The following is a 25,273-nucleotide window of genomic DNA, read 5'->3' as shown; positions in this document are numbered from 1 at the left end:
AGTCCCAGGGACATTATTCAGCATACTCTGTGAATAAGAATTATCCATTTAATTTTGGTATAAACCTTTTATAGTGACATTTGTGGAAAAAGGGTAAGATTAGCATTCAGCTGAAATCTATCATTTTTGACAAAGAAGGGATGGGTATGCTTTATTCTGCTTAACATTGTTTGGAAGTTACTAGATGATCACATGTCAAGTAGTCAATTAGTATTCTATAGTATTAGTGTTGGTGGGGAGGATGTCCTTATTGATCACTGGACCTGACCAAATAGTTTTCCTATTGTTTGTAATGATCCTGTTGAGGTTCCTTTGACTTCTTTTTAGGTCGAAGTGGACCCTAACAGGCTTGTGGACATGGAAACTAATCTGGGCCTAAAACATCACTCGCACAGGCCTAGAGACCAGTCTGTGACCATCTGGCAACGACAGGTACTAGAGAAAGTTGGTAGCCAGCTGTTACTGGAAGATGCTAGCAGTCACTATGAAATTAATTGGCTAAGCCCCATTCACTCATGCCTAGAGACAAGTCATTGACACTCTTGTAAACACCAGTCACAAGCAGCTTGTTGTAGAGTTGTTAATGGTGAAATGGTAGAGACATAGAACTCTAATGAACCAGCATACTGAGACATTTTAAACAATGTCATGCTCCCAACTTGTGGGAACAGTTTGGGGATGGCCCCTTCCTGTTCCAACATGACTGTGCACCAGTACACAAAGAAAGACCCATAAGGACATGGGTGAGTGAGTTTGGTGTGGAATAACTTGACTGACCTGCAAAGAGTCCTTACATCAACCCAATAGAACACCTCTGGGATGAATGAGAACAGAGACAGTTAGCCAAGGCCTTCTAGCCCAGCATCAGTGTCTGACCTAACAAATGTACTTCTAGAAGAAGTGTCAAAAATTCTCAACTAAACAAAAGTTAACTTACTTTTTCTGCTAGGTTTATATATGGGTCTGTTTCCTTAAGGTTCAAACATAGCACAGAGAAAAGAAAAGAAATAAAAGAAATAAAAGAAGAAGATGGTTACTGTCAAAGGTGGGAGACTAGTGGGCATATTTCGTCCCTGTAAGTAGTCAGGAGGTTGATGATCCATACCTTATCTTGACTTTAACCAAATAAATTCTGACTGTGATTTTCCACGGGAAATGTGGAAAGTAACATTTAACCTGATTTGCAGTCCCAAATATAACACAAGTGTGGCTGATATTTAGAAATGTGCCTGCAGAGACTATCTGGCCTAGTTGCTCTAAATGGACCCTGACATTGGAAACTTTTATTTGATTCCTTGCATCAGTCTTTGAATCACAGAGTGGAGCTGTGAATGCATCCAATATTGAGTATGAGTTAAAGCATTTGTCTGTCAGGTGAAGCTTATCATGATATGTTGATGTTCACTGTTGAAATCAGACACTCCATGGGCTTTTCCTCTAGGCAAAATTGTGTTGGGGATCAAAAGAACAGAAGTCACACATAAGAGTAATTCAACTTAAGTATGAATGTTTTTACTTCTTATCCATTTCTTTATTTTTCCCATCACCCTGTTCAGTCTTTATATACAACTATAGAAACTTTTCATTCACAAAATTGAAATCCGAATTACTTTTTGTTACCTAACTTTGAACACGACTGATTGACATTTAGTAGATAAGTAAACAAAGTCATCCAGTTGCATTATTCCAAGGAAAAGCTTGGTGAAGCATTTCTGAAAGTATAGATGCTGGGAATTGGGATGTAGACCCCCTAGTCAATCCTTATTTCCACTTCAAGTACCAGCTGCAAAGCATCTGACAACCAAAGTCGAAAGAACTATCTTCAGCGACAAAAAGAACAAAGAGTTCAGCAGCAGATGGTGTGGACCCCAGAGACGTATGGCCTCCAGAAAGGCCCAATTTTTTTAATGCCATCAAGTCAATCTGAGATTATATGAAGAGACAAAAGCAAATGAAACAGTCTAACACCACAGAAGAATGAAGTTACCCTTAATGGCACCTCTATGCACAGATTTTGTTTGTTTGTTTGTTTGTTTGTTTTTTTTAATTTTGTTTACAGCCAGGGAAGTTTGTTGTTTTTGCTGCTGAAATGCAAAATGTAATATTTGAGGGTGGCAATACCTGCAGAGATTTATAATAAATCATTTCTATTAAACAACAAAAAAGTCTTTGGAAAGAAGATTGTCTTCATCTTTTTAAAGTGAGCATCAGATATGAAGCTCTTGTTACATATAATGAATTGCACACAGAGATTACCATTAGTAAAACCAGTCCATGTAGTACTGTAGACCAGCGGTCCCCAACCCCCGGGCCTCGGACCGGTCCAGTACCGGGCCGCGAGAGTTGAGGCTCAGGTGTGAAATGTATGGTTTTCAGGGTTTTTATCGGTTTTTAGCGTTATTTTGTTATCATTTTTATCATTAACTTGGTGGGTCTTTTCATGTGAGTTATGAATAAATCTTCTTTTTTTCGGTACCGGTACTAGTTTTATTTTGTTGTATTTAACAAAATACAACAAATACGTGACACCTTAAAGGCCAGTCCGTGAAAATATTGTCGGGCATAAACCGGTCCGTGGCGCAAAAAAGGTTGGGGACCGCTGCTGTAGACATCTGGTACTGTTTGGTGGATATTTAATACTGTAGCACCAATGTTGAAGTCTACTTTCCAATGTCTTACAGCTTCCAGAGCTATTCATTTCTTCCTTTCTATATGTTGCTGCTTCTTTCATAGATCCCATCCCATTATATTATCACCTGTTTACTCACTTGTACGTGTTTGTTTAATTTCAGTCACAGTTCATTTATTTCATAAGATGCACAAATTGTCAGTTGCTGGTTGTTGAACTAAAAATGGCCACCTGAATTATTCGAACATATCCCCCACACCCTATTATGGGGTCACGGTTCAATACAATTTTGAGTGATTAGAAAAATAAATAAATTGATATAATAATTAAATTTATCTTCAAAAGCATAATTTTTAAAAAATGTCAAAAATAAGGCTTTGGATGATCATCGGGCATTCAACTGTTTAGCCAGATTTTTAAAAATATTTTAAAGTAGTTAATATTGAGCTTCTAGCTACAGTGTTTCCCCCCCTGTTTGTTTGTTTTTGTATCTGTTTATAAATATATTTGTTTCCAGTGTGAAGTTTAGCATTTGTCCCTAGAAATAATTAGGGATTGGCTAACTTTTGGAGCCCACTTACAGTAACCATTTAGGGAGCTGTTTTTGATACTTCCACATTGGTTTCATTTTTCAGCCTGGAACATTGCTCCTTGTGGAATCACAGAAAATATTTATTTCAGTCAAAGGTTCTCAAGAACAGAAGTTTGCCACTTGAAGTCGAACATTAAAGATAAATCCTTTCAGGAACTCACTGGATATCTGGTGGTATATCTGCAGTCTGAATACTGTACTACCTGCATTTTTAAAGAGAATAATCTATTGCCTTCCAAAGTCATACCGTCACATGAAAGGTTTAAACTTTTAAAGTTATATTTGGCTTTTTGAGAATGCACTTCTTCGTAGCTACTATATTTCACTCAAAGCACTTCATCTGTTGTGTTTTCCATCGTTGTTCCTTAAGGTGTAGTAGCTGTGGTGCAGTTGAATCAGCTTCAGAACAGAAGGTCAGCTTTAAAAGGTTTCCATTACTGAAAAGGTCAGTGCTTCCAGGTGTGAAGAAACCACCAAGACTTCAGGAAAAGAAAAGTTAGAGTCACTTGGAAAAACAACTATATAGCTATATATATGTATATATATTTATATATAATATGTGAAATTAAAAAAGAAAATAGTGTATGGAAATTTTTGTCCAAAGTGCATCAAAACAATATTCATACGTATTTGATACACATATGTATGGACATATATATCTGTGTCTGTGTGGGCGTGCACATGCTGTGTGTGAGGGCTTTTCCCAACATTACCCTGAGTGGTGGCTAGGGGGTGCACTGTGGACACGGTGTGTGTATGGGCAGAGGGAGCGAGAGAGAGAGAGAGAGAGCGTGTGTATCTCAGTAATGTATTCCTGCCTGTGCCTGGGCTGGTCACATGGGGAGAGCAGCCTGTTTAAAACAGCCTCGGCTCGCTCAGTCAGAGCAGTGCGAGACACAGAGACAGACGCACCCGTTCTCTCTCTTCCTCTCTTCACGCACGCGCGCGCGCGCACACACACATGCTCACGCACGCAGACGGCAACTTTCCTCTAGTGGACTGACACCACACACTCGCCAGGATAGACACACTCCCCTTACTACAGTGGAGAAGAGGATAACGATTGACAGCTCTGAAAAAAAAGAAATACAGAAAAAGAAAAAGGTTCCCAGTGAGTAACCAATTTTGATTGTCATATGTTATTCACATTTGCGGACTTTGCTCTTCTTCAGCGTTGTCTGACCGGGATGTGACAGTGACTGTGAAAGGGAGAGGGACTTGATAGAAGGTGCTTTGAGGGGGGGGCAAGTAAATAAATAAGAACGGAAGAGCAGCCAGAAACGACAGAAGAGAGATGTGGTTCTAGTGCAACACTGGAATACCTCTCCATCAATCTCTCCCTCTGTCTGTGGGATCTAATGCTGTTAATTAGCAGCATGCACTTGGAATGAGAGGAATGCCATTGCGCGGAGCTGGAGTGGGGTTTGTTTCGGACTCTTGCGCTCTCTGTGTGTGTGAGTGTGTGTGTGTCATTTCTTTCTTTTTATTTCTTGCATGCCAGCTGCATTGTGATGGTCAGTCTACTGATGTTGAGCAGATTCTCTGCGACACACGCTGCTCTGGCTATGATTAATAGAAACCTATTGATATGCAGATGGAAGTAGATAGACCTGTCACTGCACTCCAGTGATATGAGTGATGTGTTGGGAGAAAGGGGACTGTTTTAAAGCCTCCCCTTCTTCGTATCGCCTCTGTCCCACTCTCTTTGTATCCCTCTGTCCCTCTCTGTCCTACTGCCCCCCCTCCATCTTTCATCCTCCCTTCTCACTTCCCTCCCGCTCATTTCTGTTGCAGCCGCTGATATTTCTTTGACACGCTCTCCCTGTTCACTGTCTTTTTCTGTCTCTGTTATTTCATTAACTTTTTCCTGTGTACACAGCTCCCTTGATTCATCTGTGTCGCTTCAGTTCTAAAAGGTCTTTCATTCAGCTCCTTGCTTTCTGTCTCATTTCTCTCCCCCACGCTGGTATATGCTGGCATACTTAGTAGACTCCTTAGTTGCGTAGAAAGAGAGAGGATCGCAGAGTTGTGAGGAGGGAAAGAGGGGAGGGAAAGTGAGAAGAAAGACAGAGGAATGAAGGCGAAAGTAGAAGGGGGGGCATTGAAAAGGCTGACACTGGCTTGGACAATTAGCCCAGGGAGTCTGTCCTGGGGTGCTATTCTGAGAGGGGCTTTGGCCCCTGAGCCCTGGGTGCTGGGTCACGGGATGCCTTGACCCTTCCAGTCGACAGCTAGGCATGGGAGCCATTATCACAACCTGATTGATTAGCACTGAGCGGAAATCCCTTTTCTCTTCACTCCTTGGGAGCAAAAGACCGAAGGTTTTTGTTCTTTTGCTGCTGCTGGTTTAGTATCTGCCTGTCTGAATGTTGAAAGCTCTGGCTTTTCTTTTTTTTTTTAAACTGCTGTCAGTTATGGAGGTCTGGTCTCTATGTATCGTCTGTCACTGGGCTTGTCTTCCTGCCTTTCTTTTTTCCTCTTCCACAACGTGTGTGTTTGTTTGTGAGTGTCAGTGTGCAGAAGTGGGTACGAAATATTTTTTTAATGACAAAAGAGACACACTTTGTTGAGGTGGCTTCTATATGCCATCTTCTCTGTACCAATTATGCTACCTCAGGAATTAATTCAAACCTTCCTTAACTTGTATGAGCTGTACACCTGAAATTGTTAGCAATATATTTAGGAGGCTGCCTGTATGGGGGGAAAAGGATGGCATGCAAGAGATAAAAAAGAGATGTGAAAGAAAATATGACAGAAGACAAAAGTGATGGGGGGACATACGTGGGCAGTTTGGGAAAAATGAGTTCTTCCTAGAATGTTTGAGTGCATTTCTCTTTTATCCTGTCATCATTTCCATCTCATTTCTTTGTTTTGATCTTCCCGGTCCCATCTCTAACTAACTTTTGCTAGTTTTGCTCCCCCCCCAATACCCCCTTTCTCAGACTGGGAGTTTAGTGGGGTGTTTAGCCCAGCTCACGGCTGATCAAAGCAGTATGTGTCTGACTGGGCTTAGCCCAGGCACTCCTAATGGAGCGCCGTTTTCATGCCTTGTTGGTGGTGGAGTAGGAGGGAGTGATAGGAGGTGGAGGGGGAATAGGAGGGTGTGCAAATAGAAAGGCTGATAGGGAAAAAAAATCAAGCAAGGAAAAGATAGGTAGATAGAGAGTGGGTCTAAATCAGAACAACCGTGAGAATGTGCTTCTGGTAGGAGGTGCTGTGGAGATGTCACTATGAGTTGGGTCACCCTTTCTTTGCAAAATCAATGATGAGCGGATAACAAGGATACCACAGTTCCTCAAATAACAGCAACAGCCAATGGCAGCTCTCCACAGGCTGTTCAGAAAGCCACATTTACAAACTATTTTGACGATCAGAGGAACATTACATTCTCTGGAAAGTCAGGGGCATGAGATGATCAACTAACACTTAATAACATGCTATTTATCATTAATGCTGACTGTATATTAGCAGAATGTGAAAAACTGGTCTTACCTTTTGATACTCCAAGAGATACTCCAAAAGTATGCTTTTTTAGTTTCAAGTTTCTAAAACTTTTCACCATGCCATTAAAATCGAATTGTTAGCTTAATATATGTTAGCCTAACTCTTGACAGCAAAGACAGAGCCAAGATACATGGGTTCTCATTGTGAGTGTTTTAGCAGCTGCTTGCTGATTTTGAGAATTTGCTTGGTTTTGCTATGTTTTTTTTTTTCTTTCAAGAATTCAGTAAGAAGTAAAATTGCAGTTTGCATAACCAGGTTTTGTGTATATTTGCCCTTGTTTCAAAGGGTGGTGACCACAATGTGGGCAGGGACATCACTGAATCTAAATAACAGAAGAATCTCTAAACTTATTTAACTGAAAATGATAGAATTTTAAAAACTAACAGAATATATAATAAAACTTACGGGTGCAGCACCCTCAGCACCCGTACTTCTGGCATTGTAAATAAGAACGTTACTGCCAAGCAGGCGAATGATATTGATTACCAAATAAAATAGACAAAAAGAAAAGCAAAGAATAAATGAAAGAGCCTTGCTGTCAACAACACAAAATGAAGTCATATGACAGAAAGCGGTAAAAAGAACCCAACCATATCTTTCCAATAAGCCTCTTTCCAGTCTTTAGTGGAAGGACCTATCACCAATGGGGCATACAGTTTAGGCCAGCACAGAATAGCTCCCACACATGGTTTGGTTTTAGGCTGGAAGCAACACCAGACAGGAAAAGGTCTATGTGTGCATCAACTTTTGAGTGTGTTTGTGCATATTTCTGTGTTTGTGTGTGTGAAAGAGAGAGGGAGAGAGCTATAGATAAGAAGAAGAGAAAAAGAGATGAAGAACTGGTTGTGTGTGCCTGAGTGCATAGTAAGCATCTGTGTGTCCGTCTCTATATGCCTGTATGCCAAGCACTAAACAGCCATGCTACACATAAACTGTATATTGATTTTTAATAGACTGTAAAGACCTGTCTAGACATTCGGACATTGATTCTGAAATTGGAAGTTTTACTACTTCTGTCTCTATTAAGACATTTTTGGTGGAGGAATGGAATTTCTGAGCAGCAGAGGGGGAAAGCCTCTTTTATAACCTTGGAAAATAAGACAGAAAATGTTGCTTACATCTTACTGAGAAGTCCGTAGTGACCGACAAGAACACCGTGGTGTAATTTTAAAGTTGTTAAACTGAAAGGTTTAAATGTGTTTCTGTAATTATCACCTACAAGTGTGATTTACACACTTCTCAAACTGTCTTCCTCCCTTCACCACCCCGCCCCCACCCAGCTCATCACCTCCCAAGTCCAGGTTTCTTCTGCAATCTATTCTTTTTTGTTTTGTTTTCGTTGCTCACACTCCCCTTTTATAGCGCCATTGTTCTCTTTTTTTTTTTGCTCCCCGCCTCTCCTGTCCAATCCCCACTTTGCAATGTCGATGTTTATATTTAACACAAAAGAAAGGTAAGATAAAACTAGGATAATATTTCCCCTAACATACTTACTGCCTGGATAAACATCCTCCGACAGATGTCCAAGCATGGGTCTGATCAGAGGAGGGCATGGGGGCCGTAATTCTCAGTGCTGTAATGTACACAAAGGCTACAAATTGGAAGCTGGTGTGGAGAGGGTTGGACGGAGAGCTGGGGAGGTACGGAGAGACAAAGACTTTCCTCATCATAAAAATCAAACATATTTCAAAAGAGGAAAAAAAACTTACTGTCCATTGTTAAAACAACTGTTGCTTTATATTTATGGTTGTTTGGCTGTTGTGCAATTAGTTAACCGAAGGATCATAATGTGCACCTGGTTCTTCTCTGGTGAGAAATCTGTTTGAAGATGTGATATCAGCTTCAGTATGTGCAGTGTCATAATCACAAATCCATAATTGATAATTATCAAATTAATAGCGCAGAATTGGGTACTCCAAGAAGTAGTTTAAACATATTTACAATGAAAATTGTGCCCGTTGCTCATCTCACTTTCAGGATCAGAATTAATTAGCATACCATACAACTGTTATTTTTGAGCTTTCTCCACTAACAAAAATATCTGATCTAAATCTTTTAGTTTTCAATATTTAGATCTTCATCTGCTTGTGTAAATATAACACAAAATGATGGCGATAATTGCAATTAATAAGGGATTTGAAAGGATTTAGATTTAATAAGTGGATTTAATGCTGGATTCAGATTTGATGAAATGCTCTCAAGCACTAACCCAACAATGGAACTATAGTAGAATGGACAGCGAGAAATAAATATGAGGTTTTGGTAAGCATATTTGTGTGTACATGTACGCATCACAGACATTTTATACGCCGCTGTGAAACAAATGCAGGCGAGAGCTTTGAATGCAACAAGCCTCCCAACAGCCACACATTAAAAAGTCAGCGTTCTCTCTGGCAATGCACAGCTCCCACGCTTTTTCTGTCTACCCTCTCTCTCTTTAGTTAGATGTGCCACTTGCTGTGTGCTTTTATCTAACTGCACCTAAGGGTGTGAAAACATGACAAGATTTTGTTAAGATTTGGCCCCAATTAAGCCGCCTCACATGCATTTCAGAGATCTACATTTTACGACTGTTTCCTCTCTACACCCTGTGCACAAAGATCTGGCTCAGAGGGAGAGTCGGTGTGTAATTATTTTGGTAATCTGAAAAAGCTCCTGTACTTTCTTTGTACACTTTTAAAGTGTCAAGAACATGCAGATATTAAGCCTTTCTCTAATGCCATAAAAGACTGAATCAGGACCTTCAATTCTGAAAAAAAAGGTTGAATGTTTATTTAAAAGAAAGCCTTTTTTGTATGGGGTTGTGATAGCAAGCGCACAAACAGACAGACAAACTTTAAGTCTTTTTGCATGTGGCCCGGCATTTTTCTAAGCTTGAGCTTTTCAATGTTGGCTTTTTGTTCTATTTGTCAAGTTGCTTGTTTCTCTGTCTTTGAGAAACAGCCTTTTTATCTGTCAAGTTTTGTGTGTGCTAGTGGGTCAGTGTGTGTCACACTGTGCATATCTGCTTGGCTCGGCTGTATTTTTATCCTTAGACAGCTCTCTATTCAGCCCCTGTAGCATTCTTGCAGCCCAGGCGATGGGAGAGTTTGACTCCTAACTTTCTGATCAAAGCATATGAGGGATAAAAGGAGGGAAATCAAGAAAAAAAAGTTTATGAATATGCATCACTTGACACCCCCCCCCCCCCCCCCAACACGAGCTCCCAGCTTTCTAGACACATACACACACTCAAACACAAACAAAAGCTGCCTCCTCCAGTAGGGGGCAAACACTTTGAGGTGGATTTGCGCACAGCTTCTGAAGGCTATTCACATTCTGTTAGCATACCAGAGGAAAATGTGCTGTACCTGACAGCAGCCACACACTGTTATCTACACAGCCAAGTGCAATTTGTGTATTTTACTATATTTTTCAGGGCTTGTGTTTTAAATATTTAAACTGTTTTTTCAGATTTACTGCATTTTATATAAGTGCAACTTGAGAATAAACTGTTGGAGGTAATTTGCCTTAAGGCAACTGTATAATGTAGTACACTATGTATGCTGTATAGGAATACATGATGTGGGAGAATCATACTGGGGGCGGTGTATGCGTGCCGTGTGGTGCATCCACTAATCCCTCTGTATTGTGAGTTTAACTGCTCAGTTGTATTGACTAACTTGCTATCTTTATATTTTCCCTACGCACATGTCAGCCACATTATTTTCTTTTTCCATATGTAAGATATAAAATATAATCATAACTTTCTTGTGTTATCTTGCATTCACGGCACATAAAAGAATAGCTGGAAAATATCCTTTTTGCTTTGTGAAAATTCCCACTGTATTACAAGGTTAAAATCTGTTCATGCCAGGTGACTGAAAATGTTGTTTGTTTTAGCTCATTTGCACATGTTACATTGCTGTAGCTGGTACAGAGTATATAGCACCTATTTCACCTGTTAAACACTTTATTTTCAGCAAACAAATGGCTAATAATTAACTTGAAAAACAGACCTCCCCTGATTGTACTAGGTACCCCTAGCAGCTGAAGGAGGCACTTCAATATGAAGGATTCAGGCCAAATTTTCTTCAGAAATCAAAAGGATACGACTCTCCTTTGTTTCTGTATGTCTCACCACTATTTTGGCTGATGCAAGCTCGCACAAAGTGTGCAAGCACAAACTGTGTGCAGACATGAGCAACACAGCAGTCCACTTAAAGGCTGCATGTGTCATTAGCCACAATAGTGTTCTGAGGTTACACAGAGCTCCTATAAACAGATTGGGGATGCATTTATGATCAGTATAATGGGACATTAAAAGAGCATTAGACTACATACAGTCTAAAGTTTATTCCGGCTTACACGTGCACCATTCGTAGAAACGCTTTACTACTTTTTTAAATCCTGGACTTCATGTGAAAGAGGGCCATTGTCATCAGTTATCAGATGCAGAAACTCCTTCTAGAAGATAAGTTTGACTACTAAGTTATCATTTAACAGTAATAAATTTGAAGCTCATTATTCTTTGACATTGTGTTAGTGCTGTTAATTTCACAGCAAACCATATTATTTGTCAGATAATTGGTGTAAAAACAAAGAAGCTCCTTAAGACCTCAAACGTATAAGCATAATGAAGAGGTCCAAAATTCAGTGTGTTCAATGAGCAGCTCAGAGATTTAGGAGCCTGGTTAGACTCCTAGTGAACACAGACCCGTTCGATGTGTAGCTTACTTACATTCAACATTTAGATTGGACTGATAAGTAACTGCAGTGCTTTTGTGTAAAATGGCCATGACTCTTGTTTGTTGGCACTTTTTAATGTGTGGGTTTTACTGTTATTTATCCCCTGTGTTATAAAAAAAATAGATCACAATAAAAGCACCAACTGGCCAACTGAAAGAACTGGTAGTGAAAGGGAATTTGATCATTCTCCTGAAATAACCAATTTTAATCTTGAATGCACTTGAGCAAAGCTGTCAACTGAAGAAGTGAGACACAAACATCAGTTGGAAGTACTAATAGAGTAGGTTGTGGTCAAATCTTAAGGGGAAGATAAAGTGAAGAGAAGTAAATGGAAAAGTTGAGTTTAAGAAAAGGCAAAGATTTTCTCACCTGAGGCAGAATAGGGAAATTCAAGAGATGGCCAAGATTAAGCCTTGGGATAGCTACAAGTATGTCTTCTTGAGGGAAAGATAAAAAGAGTGAAGAGAACTGGAATGAAAAGTCAAGAGGTGAGGAGGAGGCTAACAACAAAAGCGGTTTTGGTCAGAGGGGTGGATGAAGAAAAGTATAAGGACACAAGAGATTCAATTATGGAGCAGAAGACATTTTAACAGACTGATACCATTGGGCATGATTGGAACTTGAAGGAAAGTAGCTGGAGAGAGAAAGTCGGCACACATCAAGTGTGATTGCGGTCAAACATTGGAGGAAGAGTAGTAGCAATTGAAAATGGTGTGGAATGTGTGTGTGTGTGTGTGTGTGTGTGTGCGTGCGTGTGTGTGTGGGGGGGGATTAAAGGTTAGGCAAGACCATCAGCAGACATGACTGTGATGAGTGTAAAGCTTGAAAAGACTGGAGAAATGACTGGGCAAAGGGAAAAAGGAAGAGCACATAAAATGCTAGAACACCATTATGTCCAGTTGCAGGATTGAGGTCAGAGAAAAGGAAGAGCTGCAAAGGATAGAGAAAATGAAAGGGGACATGCTGGATAGGTTTGGAGTTGAGGTGCTTCTTGGAGTTAAGACGTGACAATGGAGGTATAGGTGGGAATTTAAGTTCTCAGCTAGGAGACAAGGGCAGGCGAGAATAAATGAAGAGGGGGGATGCACTTTAAGTAGACTATGCCATTTCTCAGAAGTACAGTTTCAGTCACTTGGTGTTTTCAAACATGTCAAAATGGATGCTGTGTATCAGATTTGATGATGGTGTATCATCCCCTGAAAGCAAGTGCATAAAGTGTAGTGTGTGTGTGTATGTATAATAATGCGAAACACATTTTATCAAAATAACTACAGTGGGATGCTGAAACAGAGCCTTCTAACGTTTACTGACATCACCCCTCTGTGTGTATGTGTGTGGAAACTGTCTGGGACCATGCCACATTATTAATAATGTACTAAGTTCAAAATGCATGAATTCCCAATCAACTGGGATATTAGCACCATGGTCCCCACTTTGTATTGTCTTCGTTTTTGTTTTACAGATATTTATTAACCCCCCCCCCCCCATCCCATCTCAAATACGTTAGAAAGCCGGTTGCTGAAAGACTTGGGGCTCTGGCTTTTTGCGCTGCTGGCTCCAGATATGTATGCTCAGTTTTCTGTCCATGCAATGTTTTTGTTCAACCAAATGAATGAAGCTACTCTGTGTTACTGACTGTGTCCATCTCTTTCAATATCCGTCCATAAATTTGCCTATTGGTGTGTGTATAAGTTTGCCTATTGGTGTGTGTATAAGTGTATGTCTGTGTGTGAGTGAGTGAGTGCCTCTCTCTGAGCCGAGGGCTTTTAATCTATTAAAGCCTGATCCTTAAACACTAATCAATGTACCCTTTTATATTTCCATTACAGTGCAGAAGGGAAAGGGATAAATAAAGCATGATAGTGGAGCTCAGTAGTGGCCACATAACACTGAAAAGTTCCAACTGCTGTCGGTGCACAAGAGGGGGCTGAACTATTTAAACTGGGTCATTGTATTTTAATATTTTTTTTATACAATCTAATCTGTATGGTAGGATGTTTAGGGCTGGATGATTGGTGCAACATAGCTGTCATTATATAGCCATTTTTTGTTCCTTTCTAAAACTTTTGACAATTTAGTAGTCTCTAATTTTAAGAATTAAACTTGGTACTGGCTCACATACACGTTGCACTCATAGGAGCCGATCAGCCGTGTAAAATCATGTCATGAAGCTTCCAGCACACAGTTTTTATGTCAGATGAAGTTTGGAACTCTGCACTTCAACTCTGCAGAATTGGGAAACTTTGGTTTTAGTTTCAGCAAGACAGGTGTCAGCATTTGATTTGAAAGAGTGCACACCTGAGAGACTGGAAATCTTATTTAACAGGTAAAAGAAATTGGTGTGCAAGCGGATGGATATTTCCAGCTTCTTTATTATTTATTGCATCAGTCAACATATCTGTGTCTTTGTTTTTATCTAAAGGAATAAACGATGCAGCAAAAGCACAAAAACTGGAAAAGCCAATGCGATGTTTCTTTCTATTGTGTGCACAGATTTGCTCTTTTTGCACAGCATATTGTAGTAACAGCCTCATGTCATTGGCCTCCTGCCTTTCTTTTTCTTGTTTAAACGTCCTCCATGCTTACAGTATTGCATCACGTTTTCCCTTTAGAGTGATATGCACTGTAGCTTTTAGTTGTCAGGACCAAACACTTTCAAGCTATATAGCTGACAATGTGCACAACCGTTTTAGGACTGATTTAAAGTGATTTACAGCAAATGTCTGCAGTCCAAACACATACTTGCCTACCCCCCCCCCCCCCAATCTATCATTTAAACCCACTAAACTGACAGTATTTGCCACTTCTCACAGCATATTTTATTAGCTATGTCTGGTTATGTACATGTCCCTCGCCCCCAATTAATTTAGGATACTTAAGTGGCACATTTGCATTACACTGTTTGCCTTTGGAGTATAGTTTATTAGTGCTGTCTGTGTAACCCGCACCAGCACCCCACAATCCTATCCCCAAGAACCATGCACACGCACACATTTATTTTAGTGCGCTTAGCCAACAGTATTTTCTCGGCAGGAGCGTACGTGTGTGTTTTTCTGCTCCACTGTGGTAGTTTATTAGCAATGTCTCCTTTGATAGTTAGTGTGCACGCTTGATTATGGCTGAAAGGGAGTGGGCTGGGCGCTTGGCCGGAGAGGAAGTCTGCCTAATGATATTAACAACATCCTTTATTGGGTAGCTACTGCAGGCAGAGAAAGAGAAGGGGGTAGAGGGAAGAGGGAGGGAGGGTGATTAAAGTGAGAAAAGTGGGGTCTTAGAAAGAGAGAGGAAAACTTTAGGGTGAATGAAAGAGACAAGAGTGTGAAGGGGAATGGGTTTACCTGTTCTGCAGATTAGGCAACAGAAATATGCAGAGATTTAAAAATCAAAAAACATAATTATGAGAGGGATGTTTCATTTAAGAGTGCCGGCCCAAACACCTGTGAGAGATGTTTTCATCTGCTCCTAATATGTTATATGGATCTGACAGTCCCTCCATGTTCCTCTAATAGATTTGCAATCATATCCCAAATTGCTTGGCAACCCTGTCAGGTTCTATCACCGAGGTTCACAAGGGATTAATTGTTTGCAAGAGCTGAGCATGCAAAAAACAAAGGTAAGCGGAAGTTGTTTTCATGACGACTTCATTATTCTAATTAATTTAAAATTAAATGTATTGTTTATTTGTCAACTAGAAATTCATGTCTGCTACAATAAGTATAAGTATTGAGGTTGTAGGGTTTTATTTTTTACTATGTTAACCATTTCAACTTTCATTTTAATGGACGATTTCTTTTTGGCAATTTTCATTCATCCAGAAAGTTTCCTTAAAGTCTGAAGCAGAGTTTCCATTAAAGCCACTAAGTAGACAGGTGCTTTATACTGTTGCAATAAAGCCACATAAAACCTATGAAGATGAATATGTTGCAAAAGCAAGTAATTTTTGAACACATATAGATAAATGAATAAATAAATATCATTCTATAGATGTGATTATTTCTTTTACAATTTTCTCTGATTGCTTCAGGTAACCCACCCAATAAATAATATTTAAACTAGAGTTGCTCAGTTGTCCGGTTTGGTAATAGTATATAACGCTCTATTAAACTTGTCTCCATGTATGTCTGCCCTCGTCTGACTCATTTCACAGAAAAGGTAGAAGGAAAAAAAGATGATTCACTTCACCTGATTAGGGGTTTGGGTTTTTATTTTTGCAACGTATTTGTCATCACAGAATGCAATAGTTGTCTAATGCACTGAACTTCACACAACAGGTGGTCAGGGTGAAAGGAAAGAATCATCTCACACACCACCATTGCAGTGCACAAAAGTGAAAGTGTGTGAATAGAGGATTATTTACATAACCTGTTTTTGTGTCTCCTGTGTTGTTGACAAACAACAGGCACAAAATGAGATCGTGGATACAAAAGAAAATGAATATAAAGTATAGAAAAAAGTGCACACACAACTTTGTTGCAAGTAGACAAAAGAAGCCTTACTGCTCCATTAAACACAGAGACTGTTTTGTGAGTATGTAAACACTTTTGTTCTTTAACTTGTTTTTCTTCACTAAATCTGGGTAGGTGGGCTTTTTCAAGTACAGACTAATGGGTGATTAGTATCTTACTGTATGCCAGTATGTTACCATTTTAATGTCGCTGTGAAAAAAAAGGAAGATAGATCATAGCATGACGCCTAGCATAATCATCAACACAAACACATGCAAATGTGTCATAGGCATTATAAAAGATAGATGTGACACTTTACTTTCCAGACTTTTAAACTAAATCATCAGCACTTTGGCTGATGCTATGTTGATGTTTTTTGAAAGATAAAAGTTGCCTTATGTGGATGAAAATGAATGCCAAGTTATCAGCTGGCGCTAGTAGCACGTATTCAAATTCAAACTGTATGGGTATGGCACAGAGAGAGAGACATATCAGCTACTTAGAGCTAAGTAGTGGATCAATAAAATAGAATTTCACGTACCAAATCTGAAGCACAAAATTCTTTGATGGTCCATACCACACAGAAATAATAATCAGGCAGTGCTTTAAAAGGGTGCAGTAGCACACACAAAACAGAGACATGCATATACTTAAAGTAGTGTTTGAGGCCGAACACTGATCAGGACAACTGTTAGTCAATGTGGCTGGCTGTAAACATGCATTTTAATAATCTCTGTTTGGGCATTTTATATGGATTTACTGAGTTTTAGAGGGAGCCTCAAGTAGCAGCTAGGGGAACTGCATTTTTTTTTCTTTTGCATCCACACTTTTTTTTTCTTTTTTTTAATCTCCAGATTTTACCCTTTGATATTCTCACAATGACAAATTTGCTTATCTCCCACTAACACCTAGTGAGAGCTGTCACCTTGAGAGGCATCTCTTACTACCAAAAATGTCAAGGTTGGCAAATTCCTCTGTTTACCTTGGCAAGATGCCTAAGATCCCAGACCCCTCCCAGATGTTTGCCAATGTGTAGAGCCATATTTATTTGTCTGATTGCTCACATGTTGGCCTCTGTGCAAGTTTCTGTCTGAGTGCTTGTGTGTCTGTGCAACTCTTTTTCTCACACATACCCAGTGCAGAATTCAGACAATCAAGAAAATAGCACAGAGATGGGTAAATAAACCCATTCTGTTGGACTGTCTCTCCAAGCAGTGTTATCATCTCACTTCACCTGTGGCTAAAGAGACATATACCTGTCAAATGCTACACTTTCAGACACAAACATTATACATTACACAGGCATAAATACATACAAGACTTCACATATCCTCTGCGCAAATGTGTACATGTATATATCAACAAGTGCTGTGTGATGTCATCTACAATGACAATAGTCAGCGAGCCAACACACCCTGATGAACCTTTTCATGCACACTGGTATGTCGGAGTTAAGATGCCATTTCTCGTATTCCCGTGATCCTCCCTCTGGTAGAACATGACTGTTCTTGTTTTCTGTGTGTGTATTGCTGGGGAAATGTGTATGAGAGACACATAGTACTCAGCTTCCTTTGACTTGAGCCAAAGTAGAAAAGAGCTACTTATCAGGAAGGATTAAAAACAAATTAAGATGGATTTAGACCCTTTAAATGACTCTAGCTTCCATCAGTTGGTGAGTGTGTGTACCTTTTTTTTGTTTCTTCAATTGTATCTGGTTATAGATGGCACAGTGGTGCACTGGTTAACACCAAGAAGGTCTTGTGTTCCATTTCGCTGATAGGTGTCCTTCTCTGTATAGTTTTAATGATTTCTGTGAGTGTCTTCCACTATTTAAATATGTTGGTAGTAGGTGTGAGTGTTAACATGAATGGGTGTCTGTCTCTCTGTGTTAGCCCATCAATAGACGGGCAGCCTGTCCAGAGGGTACCCTGCTTTTCACTCTGTGGTAACTCGGATAGGCTCCAAAATAGATGAAAGGATTTTAGGTTAGATTGCATATTTGTGTGGAAAGGTCTGTGGCTATATGTGTGAGCTTAGTGACAATGCACATTGCATTTAGATTCAGTACATTTCAGGTTATTGACATGATTTTAATTTGTGATTAAAATCAATGCACATTACTCAATGTCAGTTTTCCCAAGACAATAAAAGCCTGGAGTGTTTTCACATTACCATGCAGTAGAATGTAATTTAAAAGGTCACCTTGGACATGTATGTTCCTCACACTGATATCAACCAGCAAATGATCACCGAGTCTTACAATACCGAAGCAACCCTAGCAACAACAAAACCGGACAGAGCATGTAAACTGGCTGCCTGAAGCGGCACAGTTCTTCGGCCAATAAATTGATGTCTGGTGGATAAAAACCTCAGTCCAAACACCAGATGAACACACCATCTGTTTCTCTGCGATTCCACTCATTAGAAGTACATATTTTATTTTTTTCCTTTATTCCCCTTGTCATTTCATGGGCACTGCTGTAGCCCTGCTCCTTTCTGCCATTGCGTTTCTATTGTCATTAAATTTTTGGTTACTGAGTGCAGATCGATAAACGCTTGATGTGTGTTTGTTTTGTTGTTTCATATTTTGCAGTGAATATAATCAAATCCCTTCTGCTTTTCCATAGCTCGTTTGCATAATATTGTCCTTCTCAACTTTTCTTTTGTCATGAGCCAAATCTGCCTTTTTGATACAACACATTTTGGAAAGGTTTGTCGTGCAAACATCTTGACAAACAGTAATCACAACCAGTTTTACAATACTTCGTTTTTAATCATGTTTTCATAAATATTACTACATAAAAAGCATTGACTCTTATGCTACAGCCATCAGTTGATTTCTGCCACTGCTGTGTTCATTATGTTTTTCTGGTGAAGCCACATTTGAAAACCAATGGACCCATCAGCTGAGAGCCTAGAGGCTCCAGTCATGCAAGCCTTCTGCCATCTTTCCCTCCAGATGCAACCTTACATGCTCCATCTGTGGCTCTATGATTGCTCTCAACAGCCACCTGCAGTGGTGCCATCGCTGGCAGGCACAAACAGTATGAGCCGTCCCGGCCATAATTTTAGCAACGTTATCGTTCTTTGTTGATGAGATGCCTCTGTTTATGTACCATGTTTGACATAATCTTTTTTTAGTCTTAATCTTTTCATCTTAAATTCTGTTTGAAGAACAGCATTCTGCTCCAGAAAGAGTTTGCAAGTATTTGTTGTTTACTGGAAACTTTTTTTTATGTGCACATATGCTTGTGTAAAAGCACAGCCACAAAGTCCATATAAATGTTTAAATAGAACGTCTGTCTTTGAATGTGCATGCATGACATGAGTGGATTCGATTTCACTGCAAAGCCATGTTGAACAGTCAGTCAATTTCCTGCCGCACATTCTGTTGTTCCTCCATGACAAATGCCTCGATTTCCTCATAACACATTCCTATATCATTATTGGTCATGGACGTTATATAGTCCAACATACTCTGAGTCCCTCTGAGTATCAGATTGCTTCAGTGTTCATTTGAGAACGCCAAAAGCAAAGAAAGAAAGAAAGAAAGAAAGAAAAAAGAGGAAACCACTAACATTTTATTGCTAGCTGAGAAAGAAGTTTTCAAAGAAGTAAGAATGTTTGTTTTTTGTTCATCATTTATTGCTTTTTTCTCCAGCTTTTAGAACTGTGCTCATGGGGAAAAAAAATACAATCTCAGTTTTAAGCCTTCTCATAAGTACATGTAGGATATTTCCGGTGCTACTTTTAAAATCTCTGGCAAACATCTAACACTGTTGTACATATGAGGAATATTGTGGTTTCTAAAAGCAGCTTGTAAAAATGTGTCTTTTCATGGCCTGTCTCAGTCCATTAAAGTAGATACATGACACCACATAATGATATTAAAATATTCTTCAGACCTCCCTCCATAAACAGCATTCCTAAATGAGGTTTTAAACCAGAGGGTGAATTGTCTGTGAATACTAAGTGAATGGCATTGGGAAAGCTGACATGGTTTGAGGCCTCTGTATTGTTGAGAAAAGTCAGGAAGGTTTAGCTCAAGTGTAAAATCCATACCGAAGCCCTTTGGTAATGCTTGACTTGACAAGTTGTGCATGTGTCTGAATGTGTTTGTGTGTTTGCACTCACACTCATACTCGAAGCTACCTTCTTGATTCATTAACGTGTGTGTGTACGCCTGTTATGCTACGGAACCTACGGTTCTTTGTGTTACTAGGCTGTTGTACTCATATTTCCATTTAAATATGTGTCTGTGGTGTGATTTACAGCCGTCCACTATTGCATAAATCCTCTGACTGCTAGCCCAAAAAGACAGAAATGTAGAAAAAAAGTGTCCATATGGAACTTATCATAAGCAACCATATTTCTCCATTACTAGGAGCAATTTGTTGTAATTGCCAGCTTAGAAGTAATATGGCCTCAAACTAGATTTTTTTGTCATAAAAAAAGAAAAATCTAAATGAAATATGAGAATACCCATTAACTGACACAATTATGCTATAATAATCAGAAAATTGAGCTGTCAAGACTGGAAAGCCTCTTTAAGATGCTAGTTACAAAGCATAAGGAGCGTGTGTCTGTATGCATGCGGGAAGGATCTGACAGAAACTGTATGTAATTGGTAGGTTTATCTTTAAAAGCCGATTATTTACATTTTGAACTAAGTGGAAATTGAACGAAAAATTTGACAACATAACCAGCTAAAGTGTACGAATCAGAGAGGTCATTATAAAGAGAAAGAGGGAGGGTGAGATCCTTCTGTGCAATACTCCTTGTATACAAGGGTGACTAACTGGATACTTTGATGAAGCAAATTGGTCTATTGCTGCACAACCTTGCATCATAAAAATATTCGTAGTGAAAATTTCCCTCTCAGTTATGATTCCTAAATAACACCGTGGCCTCTGTGTGCACTCCATCCTGACTGGCTGGAGGGGTGTTAATTAGTTTGAAATAATCAGTTTTTTCAGTGCACTAGGACTTGATACTCAAGAATATGGGCTCACTGCACACATTCTGCTGAGTCAGAGTTCATGAATAGCTTTTGCTCTCACATAATTTCAGTGATAAATGGCTGTGGATGAAGCTTACGGGGAGCAATTTAATTGGCATGAATTCTAAGTCTTTCAATTATCATCACATCGTTCCGACTCTGACAATAATCTCTATCTCTGTTTCCTGAAATGTGTCATGAGTCTAACAATATCATCTGATTTAACATCCTATGAAACAATGCATGACTAAATTAGCTTGACTGTAAGCCAAACCAGTCTCGAATCTGCATTGCTCTTTTAAAATAATTTGTGTGACAAGCAAAGGCAAAAAAGAACAGAAAAAGTAGGCCCAGAAGAACTGGGTCAAATGGCATTTGAAAATAAAATAAAATAAAAATACATTAAAGTTAAGGTGATTGACATTGTTCATGTTAGACTTACCATGCTTCCAAATCAAGAAGATTTTTCTTTGATGTACAGTGCACTATGTACTAAGTACTTCCACATATACAGACAACCTTCAGTCAGGAATATAAACATAAAAATACATTTTTTTTTGCTCAGTAATTCCCACCTAGTGCTTAGGGCTGTGCTGGACTTTGTTCTTTGAATAGTTTTTAATGTATAAGAGGCTTTTAGATCTTATTTTTCAAAGGACAGGCATGAGGGATTCTCATGAGGCTGTGACACTCCCATTAAGAATGTAAGTCTTACAATATAGCACACAGATTAACAGGCCAGCTTTGTAGTCCCTGCCTGCAGCACCAAATCCAAATTGTGCATACATATTATTATATATTAGCACTACTTTAAGATTATGTTCTACTTGCCTAAACTAACGTGGACTAAGAATGTTATGGTTTTTTACTGTTAGTGCTTTTCTTCAACTCGTTGGTTTTAATGGATTTTTAAGGACATAATGGGCCACACTGTAATATTTTTCATGTTTTTTGCAATCCCTTTAATCCGATTAAACAAACCACGTGGGACTTGAGGAACAGTGCACACCTGTGGCACATTTGAAAACTTTGTTCACAAGGAATATATGACCAGTGTGTCTGTGAAAACCTGGCCTTAATCACTGTCAATCAAATCAGCTCCTGAGGGCCAGACAGTTTTATAATGCAGAATCCAGGTTGGTTCCTCTTGAAGGAATATAAGGTTGTTTGGACTAGAGAGTTCCAAGGCACAATATTATACCCAAAGTATGATCATAACACTGTAAGCATGCTGCCAATGGCTTTGAAAAGAATCTGTAAGTCTGGTCTCCTCATCAGGACCATTTAGTTCATTAGTCACTTGGCATTTTTAACCAACGCAGCTCAGTTTGAACATGTTCATGTATCCACATGCAATGAGGTACTACACCATTTCCTGTTGAGAAAAAAGCTTTTTTTAAGCACATACAGTAACTCATTGAAAATGTTATTATTTAAAAATGATGTTTTCCTCAGTTAATTAATAGCTGACATATTGGTGATACTGATGGTGATTGACTGGGAATTAAATAAAATGAATCCTTTCATTCTATTAAATTTCCACAACACTTGGTATCTGAATTTGGTTAAAGGTCAGCCATTCCTCCTGATGTTTGTGTAATTAGAACTCATTCTTAAATTTAGTGTGCACTTTCTTCACCATAACCAAATTCCCAGAAGCAAGAAAGTTTTTGGCTCTAGTACAAGCTCCTTGTTTCAAAGTCTTAAAACCTCTGAACACTCTGGATCTTGCTAGTGTGGAGTTGCTCTTTGCCATTAACAAATGATTAAAATTGATCATGTGTCCACTTCCTATCATCTGCCTTTTAGTTAAAAAAGAAATAGACTACAGATACCCTGTTGTAGCTGGAAATATTGGATGCAGTGAGAAATGTTTCTGATGTGTGACTCAGACATGAGTTTAATGAAGTCTGATCATGATACACTATCCATTTCTCTTTTTTAGTGCAGCTATACTGTGTGTAGGCGAGGAAGGCTGTGAAGAAGACCATGTTTTAGTTTAGTTCCTTTGATTTAACAGCTTATTGAGTTTCTCAAACATGCAAAAAGCACTCATATGTATTGATTATGAGTTATTTCAAGAAAAGTGGGATTGTCATTTAATTAAAGCCACTATAAGCCATGGAAATCTACAGTCAAGCTTGGGAGTGATGACAATCTATTAAACTGTCAATTGTAAAACCCTTCTTATATCACTGAGCATTTGTTACAGTTAAACAAAATCTGGCATTCAACAGACAGACCGTGCTATAATCTCTGACAAGGAAAAAAAAGAAGACAAGAAATGTCAAAAAGACATTGAACAGCATGTCAACAAAATGCCTCTTTTAAAAATATATTTTGTCTGACTTTACTTTAATCTTTTTAACTTTTCACTGGAAGTTAGATGTAACAAAAAAAAGTTATAGATTATTGTATGGCTACACTTACATTTCAAAGGAATTTCACTCATTAAAAATTTAAGGAGTAGAGGAGGCGAGGAGCCAACAGGCTTATGAAACTGAAGCAATCAGATTTTAGTTTCTCACATGTGGTGAGACACAGGTAGGTGAGCAAAGAACAGAGGAAGAGTAATTAAGGGGGAGACAGATTTTTTTTTTCTTTTTTAACAGAAAATATCAAACTTGTGTCTGAGGAAAGTGAAATGCAGCACTAAAACCAGTAAAGATATATTTTTGACTGCCCTGATGGCTGTTTTAATTAAGGATGCACTGATTTTTAGCTTCTGTATTCAGTATATGTGAGTGTTTCTAAGGTTATGAGAAGCAGGAATATGTTGCACGACTGTGTTTTTCTTTCTACATATGCTGTTTGGAATATGAAGCATTTAAATTGCAGAGAAATTTATGTTACAGTGAGTTGAAAAAAAATACTATCCTATACTATTTTTCTACTATATTTAAATGCTTAGTTGTCAGTAAAATGTCCTTATAGGATAGCTACCGTGTTTTATATGATGTGATTCAGATGCCCAGCCATTACTTTTTCGATTGTATTAAGTAATATAACCTGAGGGTCACATTTTAATTACATATTTTTCTCAGTATAAATGCAGTTCAGAATTACTGAAGGGTCTTAGCCAGCATTTTAAAATGGTATTGCTTTATGTGTCTGGGTGAATTTGCCAATAACACCATAATTACAGCATTTATGAAGCTTTGATTTAAAGTGATATTGACCCCTCCAGTAATGAGGCTCGAGCTCTCTCAAATTAACATATTGTAGCACCAAAATGACCACATATATCAATTGAATGCCATTATAATCCTGTGAATGAAGTGGCCAGAGAGCAAGAGGTAGTCGTGTACAACATGAGGATGAAAGTGAGAGGAAATAATTTAAAAAAGTCAATATGGCAGATGTAGATAGAGAGAAAAAGGTGAGAGGAAATCGGGTGAAAAGACGGGAGAAATGCGAAGAAGTAAAATATAGAGAAATAAAGAGACATGGGCTGTGAAGCACATGAATTGCAGATGGGTAGACACAGAGAAAGATAGAGATATGAGAGGAGTCAGGCCACCAGATGGTCTAATGACCACAGGAAATATTACATCTGGCAACTGCACACCAACATTAATGACACCAGTCATTTAAGAGCCCTGAGAAGAGCTGCTGTGTATGTGTGCATGTCTTCCTGGGGGAGCATGCATGTGGCTCATTTAACTGTACTTGCAAGGTCAAGAAGGCCCTCTAATTACTGCATAATTAACCAAAAGGCAAGGTCTGGAGACATTAACCTTCATTGTGTGATTAAAAAGAATGGCAGGTCAAGGTTCGGACACTGCACTGTATGCAAACTTCTTCATCAATATTTCTTCATATAAAAATTAATTCAGGTCAGGTCTGTCAACTTGCAAATCTGTGTATTTGCGCCGCATTGTTGGCCTTGTTGAAGTTGGGTTGTTTTTAGCACCTTATTACGAGTCTGTTTTTATTTCAAATCCTCTGATGGAATCTAAACAAAAGCAGATATAGACATGCATGCTACAGATATGTCTTTTACATAACAGACTTTAATCAAGCTGACAAGCTTGCTAACTTAAGACGTTGTCCTTCATCACCAAAAGTCTTTGATAATTAAAATGATGTAGGTAGCGGTGATGCATGTGTAGGAAAAGCTGATTATCACGGAGCTTAAAAAAATAGTATGTTTCATATCTCACAGGATACTGATGCACCCCCTCAAGGATGTACACTCTTTACCTCAACGAAGAACCAAACCATATCTTTAAAATTTTATGTTCATATTAAAATGACACAGAGGCCTTTAAAGCCACTTTTATACTTTTTTTTTTAAAAATAAAACATAAATACTAAAGGAATAGAAATGAGTAAAAAGTTCACAGTTTACTTTCAGTCATCATATCACATTTGCC

General features: G+C 38.8%; 1 protein-coding gene across 1 annotated transcript in view; it reads left to right on the top strand.

The window, feature by feature from the left end:
- Window positions 1–4,079: 4,079 nt before the first annotated feature.
- The window catches only part of cntfr (ciliary neurotrophic factor receptor), a 230,162-nt gene continuing 208,968 nt past the window's right edge, over window positions 4,080–25,273 (top strand). Inside the window, exon 1 of the mRNA XM_085463326.1 lies at window positions 4,080–4,332. The gene's annotated coding sequence lies outside the window, so the exon portion shown is untranslated. The remainder of the gene's footprint in view (window positions 4,333–25,273) is intronic.

This window comes from Copadichromis virginalis, linkage group LG7 (assembly GCF_057382275.1).
Source record: "Copadichromis virginalis isolate Kocher_CV1m ecotype Utaka linkage group LG7, C_Virginalis_male_GT1.1, whole genome shotgun sequence".
NCBI classification, from domain to species: Eukaryota; Metazoa; Chordata; class Actinopteri; order Cichliformes; family Cichlidae; genus Copadichromis; species Copadichromis virginalis.
Note: the sequence above shows the minus strand (reverse complement) of the source record. Positions and strands in the feature narration are given on the sequence as shown.